Raw genomic sequence first — 21846 nt, forward strand, 5'->3', positions numbered from 1 at the left:
TGTTCTGAAAAAAATGTTGAATTAACTCAGCAGTTATAAATGGCACTGCTTTATCTGGAAAACATTTCTGAAACCATTGCTAGTATCCAGCTTCTAGAAAATTGGTTAGTCTGAATTTTTTACTCATCTTTTTGTTTTTTTCTTTAAACATGCAGAAAAAATGTGTGTAAGCAAACTAACATATACAGATTTTTCATAAGGAAATATTTTAGGCATTCTGCTGTACTTCAGGATTTGCTTATTGCCAAAAATGTGTGGCTTTTTTTAACGTAAGTTTTAAGCAAGCCAGCTGTGTGATCTGTGTTGTGCTAGGCCTCATTAACGTATTCCTCTTTTCTCTGAAAAAAATAAAAAGGTGACTTTAAGGCCAGGGTAGATTGGTGAGTAAGCCAGGAATGAACAGTTTCAGATTACTTAGAGGTAAATGATGAGCTATTCTTTCATTAAGATTAAATAAGGCATATCAGTTAACAAAGGCTGTGGGGCCTCTCCTTTTATCCTATCTCTTGTTAGTTTCTCAATCAAGAGAACTCATTTGAATCACCTTGTCTGCTACAGAAAAACATTATTAATTCTTAATAATTGTTGTAGCATCACAGAAAATGCTGTTTGTAGCCTCTCTGCAAATGTAAAATGTTTCCAGGGTGGTAAATATAAGTTTTTAAAATAGGATTAGACCTTGAATGAATGAAGAAAAATTCTTTAGAACAAGTACAGCTTTTTTGACTACTTAGAAAATGAAAAGTTGTTCATAAGTAGAGTGATTCTTCCTTAATTCAGATTTCCTAGACAAAACTGGGAGCATTTGCATATATGCTTTAATGTGCAGTAGCCTATTTTATTGCACATTAAAACATCATGTAAAAAAAAATCCTATTACACTGATGTGTAGTAAAATATGCTACTGCACCTTAAGAATCACTTAAACTGTATGCATTTGTAACTGCGGATAAAGGTAGCCTAATGAGCATTTGTTTAGTACCTCACACTGGAGGTACTAAATTTAATGAACGTTAAGAAAATCACCTTAGTGCACATGTAGACACGATCCCTATGTGGGAGAAAATACATACTCAATGCGGTGCCTAACTGGTTCTGGGAAAAGTGCGTGGTGCGACTAGGAAGGTGGTCTTTCATTGTTACGTGATTTAATTTCCTTATGGGTGTTTAATCAACGTTTGATAACTTAACACAGGTACATATCCATTTGCCATTAAGTAGAATGCAGGTCTGAGAAGAGGATTCCCCAATGAAACAAGTTTTAAGGCATATATATCTTCTGTAGTCAGCAGGCAAACTAGATTAAAACTCTTGAGTAATGGAGACATGGAATCAATTCATTATTTCACAAAGAATTATGGGCTAACCTTGAGATTAGTAGCAGGCTACGGGCCCCTTGTCTGCTGCCCTCTTGGCTCAGATTTTACCTGTGAGGATTAAGTAAATACTCTGTATTTAAAATTTAGAGTTGTCATCATGTTCCATGTATAGAATATAATTATTGGAGGGTCATGATTTAAAATTGTCATCCTGCCCCCCACCCCCTATTGCTGCAATATGGCAAACAGTGGCAGAGGGAGCCGGCAGCGGGGGGTCAGGGGACAGACAGTCGGTGGCAGGTGGTTGGGGAGGCAGTAGGGGGCAGACAGTGGGGTAGTCAGGCAGCTTGGCACTGTCCCTTGCCCTTCCTCACCTTGTCCTCTAGTGCCTGTCCTCCCTCCCAACACTTTCTCCTCCTGCTTCCTGATCCCTCTAGCATCTGTCCGCCTGCCCCATGCCTGACTCCCTTGGCACTTGCCCCTCCACACCTGGACCCCTGATGCTAACTCCCCTGTGGCTTTTGCCCCAAGTGTCTCTGCCCCTTAGCCTCTTTGCTATCTCTGCCCCACCCCCGTCTAGCCCCTGCTGTCTGCTTTCTCCCACCAGGAGAAAGCAGCCCGGTCTCTTCAGCCCAGTCTGAGCCATGCCAGAGCTAGAACAAAGCTAATCAGTAGTGGGGCAGAGGCTGCATGGGAGGGAGAGGCTGGGAACAGACAGGAAGGGCAAAGGTGGCTTGAGAACAGGCAGCTGCTGTTGCTTCAACCATGACTACTGGTCAGGACCGTAGCCAGAGCTACAGCAGCTGACTGTATAACCCCCCCCACCATACACACATACACTTCAATCTTGAATCAAAAACAAGGGACTCTTTTTCCCATGACAAAGGGGGGTAGGGGGGACTCATCTTGCACTCAAGTAAATACAGTAAAACTTTTAAAAATTTAAATTAAAATATATAGTATTTTTAAATCAAATGATGACTTTTTCATTGGGTTTTTTATTACAGTTCAGCTTGCAATTTGTAATCAATAAACAAAAGGAAATTGCCGGACAAAAACACTAAAATGGGACTAACATTGAATATATATTGATAATTCCATGTACAGCTCACTTATACGGTATAAAGTATGGAAACTTACAGGTGGGCACAAGTCAAAGAACATTCTAGGGTTGTCGTACTGTTTCACAGAAAATTCTTAACTGAACAAAATTACTCACAGCATTATTAGATGCTTGCTTTATTTAAATTGGCTTGTGAGCACCTACAGCAAACCTGTATGTTCACCTCAGCAAGCAGTTTAATAACAGTAATACCAATATGCTATCTCTGGTATAAGTTTGAACCTGGCTTCCCTAGTTTTCATATCATTGGGCTCTTATACATGTGCAGGGAGCCTGATCCGACATGCTATAATTCCAGTGCATCAGAGCAGACTCAATTAATCAAGTCTGCTGAAGCATGGAAATTACTAAATTACTGAAGCTAACTCAAAGTGCCCCTCCTCTGTTTTTCAGCATGGGGATGCTGATACACATGATGCTCCGGGTGCTTTCAATCAGCATGGCTCTTGGAGCTGCACTAATTAAGGCACCCCCCCACATTTCCAGGAGCATGTGTATAAATGCCCGTTGGTTCTGCATTAAGAAGAAAAGTTCCCATTGATTGCAACTTCTACGTATTTTGGATATCTGAGAAGATTTAGATGGCTCCAAAACTGGGGTTAGAGAATAAATCTATTGTTCTTCATTTTTTTACTGCCAAATTGTGCTTTAACATGCAACATTTAAATAGGCTGAACCAAAAGAACAAGGTTTGAGTCTACCCAGGGTAATTAAAAACTTGCCAGTGAAATCCAACTAGGGTAATCTTTTTGCGCAATATCAAAATGATCCAGTGGTCCTCTAGAGAATCATTTTAGCCTGAAGGATTGAGACTCATTACCAACTTGGCAATTTACCGGAGGATAGATGGAGTTCTTCTAGCAGGAAATGGCCTCGTGCAGCCATTTAGCATTGGGCCACTTGCATAATATCCTAAGGGTATTCTTTTTGTAAAATTATTTGATATTCTCCCTGTCCACAAACCCTCAAAAGAAGGCAGGTGGAAGAATATTTGCAATATGTTTTTTTAGACTTATTCATCTCATGCCTTCCTATGAACTATTGTTCATAAAATGAAACATCTCAAAGTTATATATTTCTAAACAGAAATGAAAGACAGTGTGTAATTTTTTTAATTAAAATGAGAAATTCTAAGCTGGAGGAAAAGTAAAAAAATTACCAAATAGGCAGAATTAAAGGTTAGAACATTTAGTTCTTAAAAATGTGCTTAGTTAACACAGTTTTAAAAGGAATTTTTAAATAAGTTTTGGAAAAATTAATTTTGCAAAAGGGACAAAAGTATTTTGGTGCTTAAGAAAGCAGAATTCTTCTTTGTGTTGAAAAAACTGAATTTTAGAGAGAGTATACAGTATAAAGATTTCTTTTCACTACCATTGTGCCGCTATTGTATATGTACTTGTGTGAATTATTTTTGTCTGTATCATTAGAATAAATTACATGAGTAATTCTTTTCTATGCTTCTCTTTACTCCCATATTCATTCTGCAGTATTGGAATAAATATTTTTCCATCATAGGTTGCATTTTTCATTTTATCCACTTTCACAAGGTCAGTAACCTCTGAATTCAACATTCTTCAGGACAAATGTCCATACATTATCACAGAACATGTATAGGATTGGAGAATCCCTGAATTCTGTTGATTCTGTTCCTGACCTATTGTACCAATGTGAATTTACAGCCTTGTCAGACTGAAATAGGAGTTGAAGGGCAAGCCTGACAGGTGATCTGCTGAAGTGTGAGAGCCAGTGTGTATTCACCTAAAAGCTGCTTCTCATTATGCAGTTTACATTAACTTGGTATGCTATAGTTTGTGGTTGTAAAATAAAATTATACTGATCATCTGTTTTTGATATTGTCACCCAATGAATATTTTAATGGAAATAGGAGGGATCCTTCTTTCATCCCTGCCTGGCAGGCAGTACTGCTGTGTGGAGCCATGGTTTCTATTATTTCCTGCTAACTGGCTTCAGCAGCCTTAGGAAGTTGATGGGAGAGGGGATGCAGAAACAGCTGCAGCTTCACCACAAAAAGAAAAAAAGTCAGCAAGAAGTTTGGCACAAGTGGAGGAAAGATTAATTAAAGGCAAGGTATTTTACAGTAGATCATTTACAACTTGTTCTGTTGTGGCTGTGGAAGTATGTGAACTGCATAGCAAACTATGCAATGAAACTGAAAGCTCTAAAATAAATGTTAGGTATACAGTACTGAAGGAGCAGACTTATTCTGGTGCTGTGTTGTAGGGGGAAAAAACACCTCTGGCTGATGCAACCTTTTGGTTTTAAAACTAGCAAAGAGTGAGCGACAGTTTTAGCAGCTTCAGTGCCATAGGGATCCACAAACTGAAGCTGTTAATGACTAGAAAAGCAGAAAAGAAACACAGATGTATTTAAAAAAAAACCTGCTAACGTTCAATGAAATTAGAAAAAAGTACTTTCATTTTAAATTCCATTTGAAAGGCCTGTCAGTGACCCCACTGACCACAAGTGGTATACTAACTGACCACAAGTGGTATACTAACTGTTACACCCTGACCAACTTCATTGTCTAGTACTGTACTAAAATATACCTCCAGTTCTTACCACTCTAAAATCTTTCAACCTTGTGATTCCTCACTCTTTACTTCTGGTTCATAGTTGTTCAGGACACCCTTGGGAGTATAGCGAGACCACTCCTTTAATCTGTTGCTGAACTACTGCTGAGTGAACCAAGCCAGTGATTCTCCATTATGACTGAGCATTGCCCCAGCCTAAAGAGCAACAGACAGCACCAGGGTAGGAATTTAAAGATAGGTCTGCTGCACAGCTCTGAAGATACTATGGCTATGCTACAGGGTTAGCCTTAGTTTGTGTGGTATGAGTTTTAGCGAATACTAGTTCCTGAAGTTTTTCAGCTACAAAGTAATGTTCAGTACATGACATTTTTTTAGTTAACAATGAATGCATACTCCAGAGTAGTTGATCTCAAGTACTTCCATGGCTCCTATGGATACCAAGGTATCTGAATTCTCACATTAATGAAGGTAGTTTCTTAAATACTGAGAAGCTGTAGGGGACTACTACTGTTAGTGGGTGTGTCTACACAAGCTGCTTTACTACGCAGTAGACTAATCTCCTGCACAGTAAAGTGTCATCATCTACACATGCAGGCATTTACTATGCAGTAAATTAGTCTACTGTGCAGTTAGTTACTACCTGTAAATGCAGGTTGTTAACTAGCTGTGCAGTAGATACTATGCAGTAGCACATGTTTAGATGCTGGCCAGTAGCATTAGGGAGCCACAAGGGGCGGTAAAACTCCCCCAGTCCTGGCACTGCTCAGCTCCCAGCTCCAGGAGCTGGGAGCTGAGCTGCACTGGGACGGGGTAGCTTTCTGCCCCCCCCCACATCCCTCCCCTCATCCTAGCACTGCTCAGCTTCCGGTTCCCCACAAGAGCTGGGAGCCAAGCAGCACCAAGACTTGGGAGCTCCCTGCTACCTTGCACAGTCCACGGATAGCCAAGAACTGTCCCACTTCTGGGGCAGCTCCCAACCAGCTGCAGGCTGAATGGGGAAATTTCCACACAACCCAGAGTTGTCTGGGAGCTATCCCAGAAGTGGGACAGTTCCCGGCCAGCCCTGGGTTGCTCAGGGAAGCAGAGCTCTGCAGCAGCAGCTGTCTCCCAGCCCTGTGCATATCAGGAGCCCTCCCAATGTGTACAGGGCAAGGAGACAGCTGCCGTTCCAGCTGGCAGGGCTCTCCTGGCCCCATACACGTGGTGACTAGCCCCGTGCTCCATGCCAGCCCTCAGGATAGCACTCAGGGGAAGCCTGGAGAAGATTTTCTCCCTACAGGGAGCATGTGGATATAACATCAGCTGGGTGTTTTAATTCACCACAGTATAGTTATAAGCCTTGAAAAAGGGTATATTTGATTCAAGTTTGTTGTTTCCAGTTAGAATAGTGAGATGCTAATGCCACTGAAAGCTGTGGGGGAGATCCCATCTGGAGTACTGTGTACGGTGCTAGTCACCCATGTTTGAGAGAGTTGAATTCAAATTCTGATAGGTGCAGAGAAGGGCTACTAGGGCAATAATGGGGTGAGAAAGCCCCTGTCTTACGAGAAGAGACTAAAAGGCTCCCAATCTTTAGCTTATCAAATTGAAGGGCGAATAACAATATGATTGTTTTCTGTAAACATATTGGTGGGGAACACCAGGGTGGGAGAAGAGCTGTTTTTAGATAACAGACGGTACTGGCACCAGGAACAAATAGGTATAAATGAATGACATTAGGCTAGACATCAAAAGACGGTTTATAGGCATCAGAGCAGTAAGATACCAGAACAGCCTCCTAATAGGAGGACTGGAGACAATAACTAGTGTAAGAAGGAGTTTTATAAGTATCTGAAAAGGTCCTGGTGAGCTTTGGGAACCTTCTAGAAAACCAGTACCTGCTGTGGTTGCATAAGCTCCTTTACCCTTCCCCAGGATATATTAAACATCACCTTAGAATTACAGTTGTGTATGCTATCAATCATCTTAGCTGCTTCCTGTTCACAGCTAGCTGATCACAGAGTTTATTTCTAAATTTGGAGGGTTTTCATTGGTGATGAAAAGTCTACTGTATGCATGAAGTTACATGTTGCACACACACTATACTAAAGGTCCTTAAAACACAAGTGTTTGCACATTAAAGCTCAGAGTTATATCACTTCAGGCAAGGATGACCATGGATGAACAAGGTTTGCTGGGGAGGAATCAATGTGGCTTTGTCAAAGGGCAGGCATGCCTCACCAACCTGCTAGAGTTCTTTGAAGGTGTCAATAAGCAGGTGGATCAAGCTGGTCCAGTTAACATAGTATATTTGGACTTCCAGAAATCCTTTGACAAAGTGTCCCATCAGATGCTCTTAACTAAATTAGGTAGTCACGGGATCACAGGGAGTATACGCTTGTGGATTGGAAATTGGCTTAAAGATAGAGTGAGTATAAATGGTCAGTTTTCAGAATGGAAAGAAGTAAACAGTGGGATCTGTGTTGAGGCCAGTGTTGTTTAACATATTAATAAATGATCTGGAAATAGGAAAAGCAAGGTGGCAACATTTGCAGGTGGCACAACATTATTTGAAGTGGTGGTGACCAAGGTGAGGAATTACGGAAGGATCTGGCATTATTGAGCTAATGGGCAACTAACTGGCAGATGATATTCAGTGTAGGCAAGTGTAAGCTGATACACCTGGGCAAAAATAATGCAAACTATGCCTACGTTATGATGGGCTCTACATTAGCTGTTACCACCCAGGAAAAAATGTGGGAGTCATTGTGGACAGTTAACTAAAAACATCAGCTAAAAACCGTGCTCAGCAGCTGTCAAAAAAAGTAAGCAAAATGTTAAGGATTATTAAGAGGGGAATTGTAAATAAAATAGAAAGTATCATCATGGCTCTTTATAAATCCATGGTGCATCCACACAATACTGTGTCCAATTTTGGTCTCCACACCTCAAAAGGGATATAGAAGAAGTAAAGAAGGTACATAGAAGGGTAACAAGGATGATTAATGGTATAGAAGGGCTTCCATATGAGGAGAGACTAAAAAGACTATGCCCATTTGGTTTAGTAAAGAGATGCTTGAGGGGGGGACATAAGGGTTTACAAAATACTACATTATGAGGAGAAAGCAAATAGGGATTTATCATTACTCTCTCTTGCAGTACAAGAATGAGGGGTCACAAAATGAAACTAGTAGGTAGTAAATTTAAAACTAACAAAAGGAAGTTCTTTTTCACACGGTGTGTAATTAAAGTTGCCACTAGATGTTGTGGAAGCTGACAGTTTAGCCATGTTCAAATAGGGATTGGACCAATTCATGGAGGAAAGGGGCATCAGTAGCTATTGCGCTTGGGAATTAGGGATACATCCTCTAAAATGGAACTTCCTAGACCTTAAATGCTGGAGGCTGCAAGTGAGAAAGAAACAGTGGGGGAAAAAAACCTTGGTTATACCCAGTTTACTCTGCTTTTCAGCATCCATCATCTGCCACTGTGTGAAACAGGATATTGGGCAAGATGAATCTGTGGTCTGATCCAGTGCATGGCAATTCTTATTTCCTTGTAATTAACTTTGAGCACTGCAACATAGCTCTTTTGATGGTAACTACAGTCTGCTCTACAGAGATAAAAAGAGCAATTTGCAGTCCTCCAGAATCCTAGGATGCATCACTCCCATAGTCCTTTCCCTCCTCTACCCAGAGCAGGGATAGATCCCAGATATCCTGGTGCCTAGCTACACTCCCACTGCTGGTCCTCTAATGGCAAGTGAGAGCTGGGCAGGAAAAAAATGATACTATCCATTAATGTGTGACTGCTCACAGCACATTCTCACTTAACACCACTTAACACAGGCTCATTCCACTGATTTAGTGCAGTCTAAGTGTAATAATGTGCTATTTCACCCAAATATTACCTAGCTTTCAATTAGTCAGACCATCTGAAATAGCGTTTGTGTTACTGCAAAGTTTTAATTTCCATGCTTATTTCAGCTTTTGTTCCATGCTCATTTTCTTTGATCCAGACAACGGTTTGGGGTGAAATTTTGGTTCTATTGGTCAGTTGCAAAGCATTTATAGTAGAACTGGGATGCTTCACAGAATTAGGTTCCTAAGCAAGTGGAAGTATAAAGAGTCACAGCAAAGAGCAGGCTGAGAGGGGATCTGGTGACCGTTCACAAACTCACCAGGGGGGACCAGCGAGAATTGGGGGAGGCTCTGTTCCCCCGGGCACCACCCGGGGTCACTAGGAATAATGGCCACAAATGGTTAGAGAGAAGGTTCAGGCTGGACATCAGGAGACATTACTTTACAGTTAGGACTGCCAGGCTCTGGAATGGGGTCCCAAGTTAGGTGGTGCTTTCTCCTACCTTGGGGGTCTTCAAGAGAAGGCTGGACAGATATTTGGCTAGGGTGATATGACCCTGGCACCCGTTCCTGCCCGGGGTAGGGGGTTGGACCTGATGATCTGTTTAGGTCCCTTCCAACTCTAAGCACTATGACACTATGAGCAAACATCTACCTGGAACTGCTGAGGTACTCTAGCTATTTGCTGTGGCTTTTATTTCAGTGGGATCTGTCTCTCTGATCATCTGCACAGAACCACTGCTGCCATCCAGCTAAGTGGAAAAGTGGCAGCCTTTGAAGTAAAACCCAGAACAGACAGCTGAGCAGCTCAGACTTAATTTGGCAACCTGCTCCATGTTAAGCAGGGTGCAAAACACCAGGTATGAGTGATCTGGGTTCCATTGCATTGACTTTGCCCCTGACAGTATCAACCTGGAGAAAAAAAAAAATAGATTGGGTTTAAAGTGGTGTTTGTGCCTGTGCATCTTTCTTGAAGCACGTGTTTGCTCCTGAACTTGCTTTCAGAACGAGAAAGACCACTTCCATAGATATCTTTCTCAAATATTAGAATTTACCTTTTTTCTGTTGGTCAGTTTTCCATGGATGTATTTCTTCCAGGCACTGTCCAGACCCGGAGTAGTAGAGAGCCCAGAGAGCTTAAAACCTAAACAGACAAGGCAAGTTGAGGGTAGAGGAAGAGATATAACTTACAATTACAGAAGTCAGCAAAGTGGCAATGCACATCATGGTAGTTTCATGATTTGCACTTGTTTGTTTGCTTTTTTGTTTTGGTGGTTTTAGTTGAAAATAAATTAGTTGAATGGAAAGACAAGTGAGGGGAAATGGCTGAGAAAGACAGTGCAGTGGATAAAGGGAAGGAAAGCAAGTGTGAAATGAGGCTGAGAAAAAAGGAACTGAGAGAGAGGTGTTAGGAGGGGTAGGAGCAAACAGCCAGTTGCACAGGGTAGAAGTAGTCCAAATTGTATAAAATATTAATGTCCATCAGTCCTCCCTTGCCTGAGGTCTTGTTGCGGCTGCCAGGAATAGCAGTAGTCGTTGGTTGACTCTTTGCTACAGTTTCTTTCCTTGGATTCATGTGGTAGTTAAACAGGACATTGTAGAGATGCCTCCCTAGTGCCTCTCTTATATTTTACCTGAGTAGATAAGGTCCTGTGAAAGCAGGGGACACCCAGCTGGGCCCATTTTATGCCATTACACACAGTGCAGTAGCATATGGTTTGCTGGCTTCTGCAGATGAACTGCAGGCCTTTGACATGTTTCTTTGCAGTTTATTACAGTTCATTTGTTGTGTGGAATTGGGGTGACCACCTTTTCAAAAGGGGAAGGTGGGACACATGCTCACCTTCTTGTAATCCCTTCCCCCTCCGCCACTGGTGCCACAGCTGGACAAGAGTAAAATGAAGCAGCAGGCAGATGTGGGCTGCCCACTGCCGGCTCAGGGTTCCCTGCCCTGCTGCCTTTCCTTCAAGAGACCCGTGCCAGCCGCACACCCTCTGCCTACCTGGCAGCAGCAGGCGACACAACTCCAAGTGGCCACTACTCCACTTCCTGCAGTCCCCCCCATTCCTGCACCCCTTATATCCCCTCCACCCTTATAGACTTACTGTATTTTCACGCCTATATCCTGCAGGGTATACGTGATTTTACAAAAAAAAAGGATGGTGCAGACTATACAGGGATGCAAGCTATAAGTGGACTTTTTTTCCCCGCGGGGGCCGGGGCCAGGGCAGGCTGGGCTGCGCTGCCGCGGGGGCCAGGGCCAGGGCAGGCCGGGCTGCGCCGCCTCCCTGTGTATACGCCGCCGCGGGGAATACACAGGTGTGGCGTATACACGGACTTATTTACAAAAATACAATTTTCCGCGGGTTATACGTGGGTGCAGCTTATACTCGTGGGCAGGGTATATGCTCGAAAATATGGTACTTGCAGGGAGCTGTATTTCCTGGCCACGTGCATGTCCCTCATTTCTCGCAGCCCCTTGCAGGCTGGAATGGGGAAGTCTGCTGTATCCTGATCCCTGCAGACACTGCGAATCCAGGACAAATGCTGTCCTGGGGTCATGCAGCCCAGGAACACGACTTGTTGTTCCTACTGCAGGACTGTCCCGCCCAATTAGAGACAGGTGGTCACGCTATCTAGCATCCTGGTTTGACGGCATACTAAAACAGTCCAAATTCGAAGTCAGAATCCCTACTTAGTGTAGGTAAAATATACCTAAATGCTATTCTAGTAGAATGTTGTAATAATTTGTTTTTATATGCATTACAACTGATCTGAATCTTCAGGAGTAACTTGAAGGTGGACTTTGCAGTTAACCTGAGGAAATCCTATTCAATCTCATTCAATTTTTTTAGTATTTCTTATTAGGTTTGACCTCTCTGGTGTGAAAGACCCATACAAAGACTTGACTATAAATTATTGAAAAGGGACACCTCTATTGTCATAGGGTTAGCTGAGCTTCCACTGTTGAACTCTCACTAGACTGCTGTGTTGGATCTCAGTCTACTAGTTCCATCCTCTCTAAGCCTGGACTTCCGGGTCCAGGGGCAACATTTTTCTAGGAACAGGCTCTTAATCTATTATTCTTTCACAAAAATTGAGTTCCAGTAGCCCTAAACCCTATAAGCCACTGCTGATCCCCAGAATAATTAGTAGATTAAGCACACTATCTTTGAGAACTCCACACATGTGGATGCCCTGAGAGTTACAGTTAACCCTTTGGGGACACATGAATGTGGCCCATAATACACAGCCAGAGGCACAGGATTCTAAAACACTGTTTCTAAAACACTTAAAGGTTTAAGCACAAGCAAGTACAGGTCATTATAGGATCTACAGTCATCCTGAATGTAATGCTTCTCCCTCTAGCATGCTCTTCCCATGGAAATCCAGGTTGGTCTGTCATAGTGCAAACAGGCAGGGTTCTCAGCTGCTTCATTGGGCTTGTGCAGTAGTCCCCTTCTTTTTGCCAAGCAAAAATGATTAGCACAGTAAAACCATTCCTGACTTTTTATAACATTCCAGTCCCTTACGTCAAGACCTCCCACACAGCCTTAGTAGACCCCTTCCAATGATCTCATTACAAGGCACCCTCCCCATGCCCATTAGATCTGTTCTTTTGGGGAGGAATCACCCTCTTGCTTATATAACAGTTTCATTTCAGTGGTAGACCACATCATTCAAAGACTACTGTTAGTTTTGTGCCATGAGCTTTTGGAGTTCCAGTCCTGTGTGGTTAACAGCAAATAGGAATTGTACCCTGATACATAAAGAGCCCTCCATATCAAGCAGATTTCTAAGCTGTACATAGATTCCCCAAGTCAGAGTTCTGGCTGAGAATTTCAAGTTTTTCCCATCTTTTCCTCAGGTGTATTTTATTTATTTATTGCCACTTGAAGCCCACTTTTGATTTCGTGTTTGCTGTCTTAAATTGACCTTTCTGGGAACTTCACATCCTGCTGACTCCAAGGAATGGATTAGAATGTCCCAGGCGCAGCATTTTAACTGAGCAGGAATATAGTAGTTACAGTAATCTGTACTTGCTTCTGCTTAAAGCAGTCAGTAGGGGACCTAATCAGAAGTTCAAAAAACTTCAGGAGCCAGGCAAGTTCCTCCAGTCTCAGACTAAATAACTAAAACCTGGGAGGGAGAATCCTGCAGGACACCTTTTGAGAAGCAGAGTTGCAGATAAAGCAGCATTTCTTATCAATTGGATTCATAGCTGAAAGAAATCCCTTACTGGTGAAATCTAAAAAAAAAATAGAGCGAGATATACATAAAACTTGCTTGTTGTTCTTAATTCCACTTAAAAGTGTAGAGAAGTTTTTTTTTTTTCTCCAGGCAATCATCTGCCTGTTACAAATAAAGGGAAGGGAATAATATGACAGCATCTTTAGTTATAAATCGTGTGGGTAAAGTTAATGGCAAAACTCCCATTGGCTTGACAGGGGCCAGGATTTCACCCTCTTCTCCCTTACAAAGATTATTTTTCCTTCACCTTTAAGTTGGTAATGAGGTCTTATCTCTATATCAGTTACCTTTTTTCCTAATAAGCTGTTTGGACCAGGTCAGCCTTTAGGTCCAAAATTCACCATCCTTCAAGGAAAAGAAATCCTATGAGTTGTCTGTAGAGAACTATTTCATTTACTAAAAATTAAATGATTTAGAAAAGTGTTGTTTGGGTAGCAGATACTTGTTTGTATTGCTGAACCTACTTCTTGCCCCAAGAGAGGGCTCTTGGCAGAGATTCCCACCACCACCACCTGTGTAATAGGATGAAGAGTGAAAATAATGTAATGCTTGGTACTTGTTTTGTGATTGTTCAGAAACAAAATAAAGGAAAAGAAAAACCTGTTCTGATCTCCTGAATAACAACTAAGGGAACTGATTTTCCAGTCATTCTGAACTTTGATTTGACAGTTAGTTTTTTTTTCGCTATAGTGGGAGTGAATAGATAATAAGAGCTGGGCGCATGTCAACACTGCAGTCAAAGGTATGACAGCAGCTCATACAGACATACCTGAGTGAGGTTTAAACTGATCACAATATAGCTGCAGCAGTATGGAGCACCATATGGGCTGCAAAACCCACACATGAACCTGGATAAATACTGAGAGGGCTAGATAAATACTGAGGCAGCTAGCCCACTCTGAGTTCTGTGCTACCACAGAAGTAACAAATCCTGTTTTCTGTAACCAAGCTAGCTCATTTAAAGTGTCTGCATGAGTTGTGATCCTGCCTTTGACAGCAGTGTAGACAAATACTTACAGAAAGCTGTTTTAAAAAGCAAAAGATCTGAGAACAGAAGACCAGTGTATACTTGCTTGAATATTAATGCCAACACCAATAGACTGAATTATCATAAGTGAAATTGGTATTATTGCCCACTATTAGAGTTACCCCATACTTCCTTATTAAGAAACTCCATGTTCAATTGCTTATAGATCACCAACATTTTTTTTTCTGATGTTTTCCATGTATGTAAATGCCAGTCAAAATTTGTAGCTGATCTTTCCTTGTTAAGTAATTCTCGTAAATTGTACCTAGATGTCTCCACCTAACCTCTCTGCTCTTGTGTAGGGACTTGGAATTTGACTTTAGCTTCTCTCTCAAGGATGTCTTTTCATGTTCCTATGAAAATCTGCCTAAATTTAAGATTTATAAGCCCTGAAAAATTGTGGCTGACATATGCTTAGCAGACAGCTGCAAACTGAATTTACTAGTGGTATCATCCCCGCTGGGCACGTTTAGCACAGCCTCTGCAATTGTTGCTTTGGGCTGCTGTGACTCAGGCCAGAGCCAGGCACTAGAACTGAGACAGGAGCCTGTCTTTTCTATGTTCCTAATAACCTTCCTCCTGGACTCAAGGATGAAATTGGGAATGGACAGAAGAGTATGCTCACTTCCATTCCAGAGTGCAGAATGGAAGTCAAGACCCCTGATTTTCACCATCCCTCTGCATTCAGAAAATATCTGTGCACCTCGTTTTCAAGCCATCCTCTCTCATAGTGCTGGTCTATGAAGAGAAGTATAGTCTGTTTTTTCTGTCAATTTTTTTCCATTAGTTCAAGTGCTAGAACCCTGTGGAATGGATCTAGAAGTTTTAGCCCAGCCTGATGACCCATGTAGGTGTCAATGTTATAATATCCTGTGATGGAATTTCACTTTTATTTTAGTTAGCCCTTTAAAAAAACCAACAAAAGACAAAAACATCTGATATTAATAGAATGTTATTAAGGACAAAAAGTCAAGTATGCCACTAAATAAAGGTTGCCTATGCAATCTTTACTGAGCTGCACAGCCCGAATGCTGTAGGATACAGCTCTTAATTACTGATTATATGCTATTTTTCCGCAGGACCCCTGCCTCATTCTGTGCAGAAGAATGGACAGTGCTCATATGATGAGCAGCTAGTCAATATTTTTTAGTCTTCTCATTGTTCAATGCATGGTCCCATCTCTTACTTTACAGCTTGCTTTGCTCTGAAGATAAAATTATTCATTTCTTCCTGAGTTTTTCTGTGGTGTTCATCATCATAGTATCTGACTGCTTTACAAACATTAATTCATCTTCACAATATCCTTGCAAGATGATTGATTATTACACGTGTTTTACAGGTGGGAAGCTCAGGCACAGACAAATTAAAGGTCAGTGTTCAATTTGGGGTCAGATTTTCAGTGCTCAATTTGAGATTCTTCAGCTATGATTTTTCAGCAAGTTTAAGATTATCAGTTCTGTGTGTTTTCAAAGGACAGATTGTATAGTTCAACACATCTGCAAATCAGGGTCTCTAGTTGGATAATCAGAAAAGAAAGAACAAAATGGGTGACTACTTTGTTTAGTCTCCCAAATATGTCAGAGTAAGAAGGGAATCATACTCTCTATGGCAGCATGGTCAAGTCTCACGTGGAGTAGTGTGTGCAGTTCTGGGCTCTGCATTTTAAAAAGGATGTGGAGAAGTTAGAGAGGGTCCAGAGGTAGGCAAAAAAGATGATCAGGGACTTGGAAGGCAAGTCATGAGGAGAGGGTGAAAGAGCTAGACACGTTCAGCTTGTGGAAAATGAGCTTAAGAGGGGACATGACAACAGTTTTCAAATACTTGAAGGGCTGCCCTAAGAAAAAGGGAAAGCAGTTTTTCTCTCTTGCTGCAAAGAGGAAGATGAGGACTAATGGCTTCAAGCTGCAGCAAAGTGATTTCAGATTGGATACTTGGTCAAACTTTGAGAACAGTGAGGCAGCGGCATAGACTGCCTAGGGAAGCCGTGGACTCTCCATCACTGGAGGAGTTCCAGAAGAGCTTGGACAGCCACTGGTCAGGGATGATATAGGAGTAGCTATGCCTGTTCTCTGCTATGCCTGTTCTCTGCCATGTCTATTTCTCATGCTTCTGGGCTTTGCCAGTCACTCCCTCCAACCCCCCTTTTTTCTGCTTTATGTGTCAGAGTGTTTTTAAGTCTACCCAGAGGCATTGGGTGCTGGCTACAGCTAAGCCTGGAGACTTCAACTGGGTGTGCTGATTCTCTTGGTAGGAGTAAAGCCAGAGGTTCCTGGCTAGAAGGTCTTGCCCCTCCGCTCAGGGTCAGATCAATTGCCATAATTAGGGTCAGGAAGGAATTTTACCTTATGGTCAGATTGGTATGGACTCTGGAGGGTTTTGCCTTCCTCTATACCCAGGGAGGTGGCACTCTACCCGCGACCTCTTGAGCATATAGTGACAACATTTTACAGAAGCAGGACATTGACTGCCCCTGCTTTACCTGTGACAGGTTAGGGTATTAAGTCTCTATGTTGTGTCAGGGTTGATGGTAGTCTCATGTACAGTTTAGATTATGGTTTGTATGGGATGGTTTGGACAGGGGTGATCCTGGCTCAGGCAGGGGGTTGGACTAGATGATCTCTGGATCTGCCTTGCAGCCCTACTTCTCTATGACTGTAACTTAAGTAGCTGAACCTTTCATTTTCTTTATTTCATTTTCTTCATTGCCTCATTCAGAACATCCTTCCCACATTCTGCAATAAATGGTATAAGAACTGTGTTCTCCTTTACTTCAGATCTGTGATTCGTCTCCAGAACACAGCCTATGCTATGCGCTGGATGAACTAAGGATCCTGTAGAATAAATGGGATGTGATCATATCATTAAAGACCTCGATGTATATGTGGAAGGAAGTCTGAGTTAAGATTGTGCAAGCAACATTATTTCTAGGATTTCTTAACTTTTGAATGCTTGATCTCACAAGCATCCCAGTATTCTTTTAATTTGTGTGAGTGTGTGATTACTTTTTTGATAGTGGCAGAGCATATATTTTCCACTAACAATATCGTACTTGGGAAGCTCTTGAGGGTTAAATAGTGACCGTTAGCCTGGGGCTTCCACGGGAAGGGTGGTTGAATTACAAAAACACAGGAAGGTATGATCCACAGAGAGCCACTGGAAAAATGTAGCAGCAGAGGAGAGTGATGCAAGGTTCCTCATCTGTGCTTCTCACTCTCCTTTGTGCTTTAGTGATTTGCCTATTTTGAAGCTCTGTTCTGTGTAAACTTCATTTGCAGCCCCTGCTTTTGATGTGGTTGGCTTCTACTTTTGCTCAAGTTGTGGGTGTTCCTTCTTTCCTGAATATACTGCAGGTGTTTCACATGTGACTCGATAATAATTTCTGCTGTTGCAGTATGCTTTATCCACGTGGTCAGGCATCTTAGTGTAATGCTCCTTTGATATAAGACTACTTGGACTGCTGCCTTTCAGCATGCAAAACATCTTTTAATTATTTACCAGATGACAGCATATCTTTATAACTATCAAAAGTGGGTAAATTGTACAGAAGGTTATTAAAAGGGGGGGGGGAGGGCAACACTTTTCTTGGTGGGTTAAATGTTTCTGTTTGGTTTGGAGAGCCAATTTGTTGCACTTAAAGTATTTTCTCTTGTTTTAGTGGTTTTGCTGATTTCAGAGATATTTCAAATCAACATAAAGGTTTTAAGTACTTTTAAAACATTATGCTTTTGAGTATTTATATACATATATATATATATATATACAGCTGACAAAAAAACCCCCTACTGTTTTCTGCTTTGGCAGTTGTGATGTGTTACAATCATTAAATACGTTAGGTGGCAATTTTCCAGTGTCTCTCACTTCTCTTCATTTTTTAAATTCTCTTAGTAAAATTGAAAAAGGGAGATGGAAACTTTAAAAATACCAAGTAGATTTTGGCTGCTTACTTTTCTTGATTTGGTGAGTTCTTTGAAGGAGTGTGCTATTTTTCTTTCTTCCTCTAGTATGTAGGTGGGTGGGGGCAAGTGTTTGTGTATGAGAGAGGGGCCTAAGAAGCTTATGCAGATGTAGCTTTTCAGAAACCATTTGCCTTTTATTTAGTCTCCACCCATTTGAACAAAGTGCAAGGATATTAAATGAAGTGTTCAAGGTCATAGAATGAGTCAGTTGCCCTTTTGAAACCGAATGAAATATTCCCTTAGGCTCCTAGTCTTTCATTCCAAGGACTAAAAATCCATCCTCTGTTTTGCATTGACAAAGTCTGCCATATCTTAACTACAGTATAAGCAAGTGATTCCAATGAAGTTGTCATGATCCCATCTAAGGATTTACCAGAAGAGTAGTAGAAGAGCAGTTTAGCCAACAATTTTCCTACCTGTGACTGACTGACTGATTGTGATTTAACAACTGTAGAATTTGCACTGAGTCACATTGCTAGTTAACATATAAAATGACATAGAAGACAGACAAAAGGTCATTCTGCATTGACAGTACCTCTAATTTCTCACAACTGACTTTAATTTATTTTAGGAAGCTAATACTTAAAAAATCAGAGTTGAGTTACAGATTTTGTTTAAAAGTACAAGAGATAACCAGCAGAGTGAGAACAGGAAATTGTAATGGAGCTGTCACTCTAGATAGTAGATATTTGTGTGCACTAAAACTACAGAAACACCACTGTTTGTAAAAGAAAAAAAAGGAGATGAAATAAGTGACTTGGTAGAAGGAATATAGGCAAGATTATATTTTAGAAAGTGGATTTGTAAACTAAATAAGACCCTAAAGGATTAAAGTGAGACTTTAGTTATCAGTAATATAGATGAATTATAATAAGGAGAGGTAGTGTGGATCAAATTTTCAGAAATGATCCCATTCGACTTATATTTGTGCATACAGAAAATCCAAGCAGATGCATACAAATTTGTATCTTTATGTGAGTGTAATTCATGGTTTGTGCAAATGCACTGGAGTTTGCACGTGCTCAATTGGATGCACAACATTTTGAGAATTCAGATCCAAAAAAACACCAACTGGGAAATGTGAAAGGACTACTTTTACAACACAAGTCAAAATCTGATAAATAAAAGAGCATTTTAAGATATGCTTAGAACAAATTTAGGAAGTTGGGAAACTTTAAAATTGGTTTTGCAAGAGTCTAATCAGAGTAATTGTTTATAGAATAAAAATAATGTCATTTGTGCATTACTCATCATTATGATATGCAGAATATTTTGAGTTTTATTAATTTGATTTCTGTTTCTCTTACTCCTTCAAAAATTACCATAGCACTTTAATCAGATTTATAGGTCTTGAGCCATTTGCTGTACTTCATTTAATTCTCTCAGAAACATGCTGCAGGATAGTGAAATGCTTTCTACACTCCTTTCCTGTTCATAGTTTACTTACATTCATTCTTCTATTGCTGCCTTATTTTTCTCCGCTAGTGCATTGTAGACTGTGGCTATAAGTGTGCAGTAAAACTAAAGGATAGCATTTTGTTTATAATATACACTGTCATTCATTTTAATTCATCTGGGACTTGCTCAGGTAGCATTTATAATACAGGAAAGAGGTGGACTGGTAGTTTGTACATTATGGTTTTGTGTTTTCTTCATGCTGTAACAAAACTCACTTGTACACTTCTTTGTATGTAAAAAAAACTGACTTCTGCGTAGGAAAAAAGAAACCTGAGGTTGGAGGTAAACATATGGCAAGCAGTTCTTCCAATGTCAAAGCAGGTCTGTTCACTACAGAATAGGATGATAGATGATATTAAAAATTATAATGTTACTTTGCTGGAGAGAGTCACTAATGTGATAGTGTGTGTGGGAACAGATCTAAAGAAAAGAGCTGCAACTTCTTCTAAAAGGAGTAATTTAAACTGCAGTTTGAAGGGAATCCTACAAAGCTTTTGCTTGCATGGCCAGGTAGTGAACTGCTGTTTTAAATCTTTATTTTTTCCTAGTAAGGGGCAAGTCTTAAATTAATCAACGGGCAAGAATTAAAGACAATGAAAAAAAAAATAAAGGAACAAAAAAAAGAGTACTCTATACTTTTGAAAATCATGTCTTCATGTTAGTGTTTGGATAATGATGATTTAGAAGTCTAATTTTATTAATCCATTTCTGAAAATCTTGGCTTGTGTTTTTAGCTATAAATGATGATTATTATATGTATTTATGTTTCACAGACTAGAATTCTAACTTTTTTTCTGAATATAATTATAGATTTGGGGCTAAGTACTCAATCATTTATTCATCCACTTTATCACGTGGATTTAGAAATGAAAGGGACTTGTGTTAGCCTATGCACTATATCATGCATGCAAATACCATTCTTAACAATGCTGCTTGAAATTATGTAAGTGATAGGTACTAATTTTCTGTGATATGGTGGAATAATAATGACGGGCTATTAGGGGAAATTAATAACAGTGTTTTATGTTTAGTATGCACTAGCATATCAAATAAAAAATTCTAATGAAAGCCATCCGTCTATTTAAAAAAAAAAGCTCTCTCAGACATGCAGGCTCATCAGTAATAGCCTAATGATGGGAAAATATTTTTACAATAGTACAATCATATTCTTGAATGAGATTGTTACTACCCAGTATTTTTAATGGCATTATTTAAAAAAATGCACTGGCAAACAGCTGAATTCAAATGACAAGATCTCACAAACATGCAATGCTTTATAGAGCCTTGGGAACTTTAAGAAATTCTCACATTCTCATTCTTCTGCAGTGTCATCATGCAGGTACTCCTGTACTGTACAGTATGTAGGGCAGCAGGAAATCATTTAAGTGCAGTAGATCTGTGCAGTGAAAGCAATAAATGAATGTTTTAATACAGCAGCATTCCATGTTGTTTTTTATTATAATGCATTTCATTAGAAAATGATAATGTTGTTGCTTGTTAGAAAGTCCATACTAACTTGCAGCATTTTTGGTTCACTTTATTTTGGGAAGAAACCATTTTTAGATCAGAATTTTAGCAAGAATACCTGCCAATTAGTCCATTTTCAGTGTTCTGTTATGAAAAAGAGAAGGCAGTTGTGACAGGGAGGATAGATCTCACTGAATGCTTAATGCAAAATATTATGTGACTGGAAGGCACGAAAAAAGACAAAAGGATACAAACATACAGGTGAAGCATATTTATTAGTGCATGCAGAAAATTATAAAGATTGAGAAATGGTTAAATGGTTAAAGTTTTTCCAAATTATGTTCTGCGAAGCATTTACACCCATTTACTTGAATGCTTTTTTGTACCGTAATAACAGGTGCATAATCCTGCTTTGAAGGTGCATCTAGGAGACCTAACTGTAAGACCCTTATCTTTTACAGTTCTCTGACCAGTAACGTGATTAGAATGACTTAAAAACAGTTATTCCCTAAAATCTCAATTCTGTTTTTAGGACTATTAGGAATAGTTTCACTCCAACACTTTTTATGGTCACTCCTGCACTTAACAATTTTCTGTTATATTTGTATAAGAACTGCTTAAGGATGCATTGTATTATTCTTCTCTCTACCTTCTGAACAAAGGCCTTTTTTACTGTTTAAATCATTAAATATGAAATTCATTTGCCATTATGGAGTAACAGAAGACCACTGCAGAGATATACCATCTATGTTTTTAGTGAATACCAGGTGCACTTCAGTTTGGTTTTTTATTAAGTTCTAGATTGTTGCCTACTTCAATTCAAAGGGTTAAGACCAACCTAAACTGTGGTCTGC

The 21846-nt window shown here is 40.3% G+C and overlaps 1 protein-coding gene across 4 annotated transcripts in view; it reads left to right on the forward strand.

The window, feature by feature from the left end:
- NR3C2 (nuclear receptor subfamily 3 group C member 2) overlaps positions 1-21846 on the forward strand; it is a 320035-nt gene that overhangs the window by 187197 nt on the left and 110992 nt on the right. The window lies entirely within an intron of this gene.

This window comes from Alligator mississippiensis, chromosome 2 (assembly GCF_030867095.1).
Source record: "Alligator mississippiensis isolate rAllMis1 chromosome 2, rAllMis1, whole genome shotgun sequence".
NCBI classification, from domain to species: Eukaryota; Metazoa; Chordata; order Crocodylia; family Alligatoridae; genus Alligator; species Alligator mississippiensis.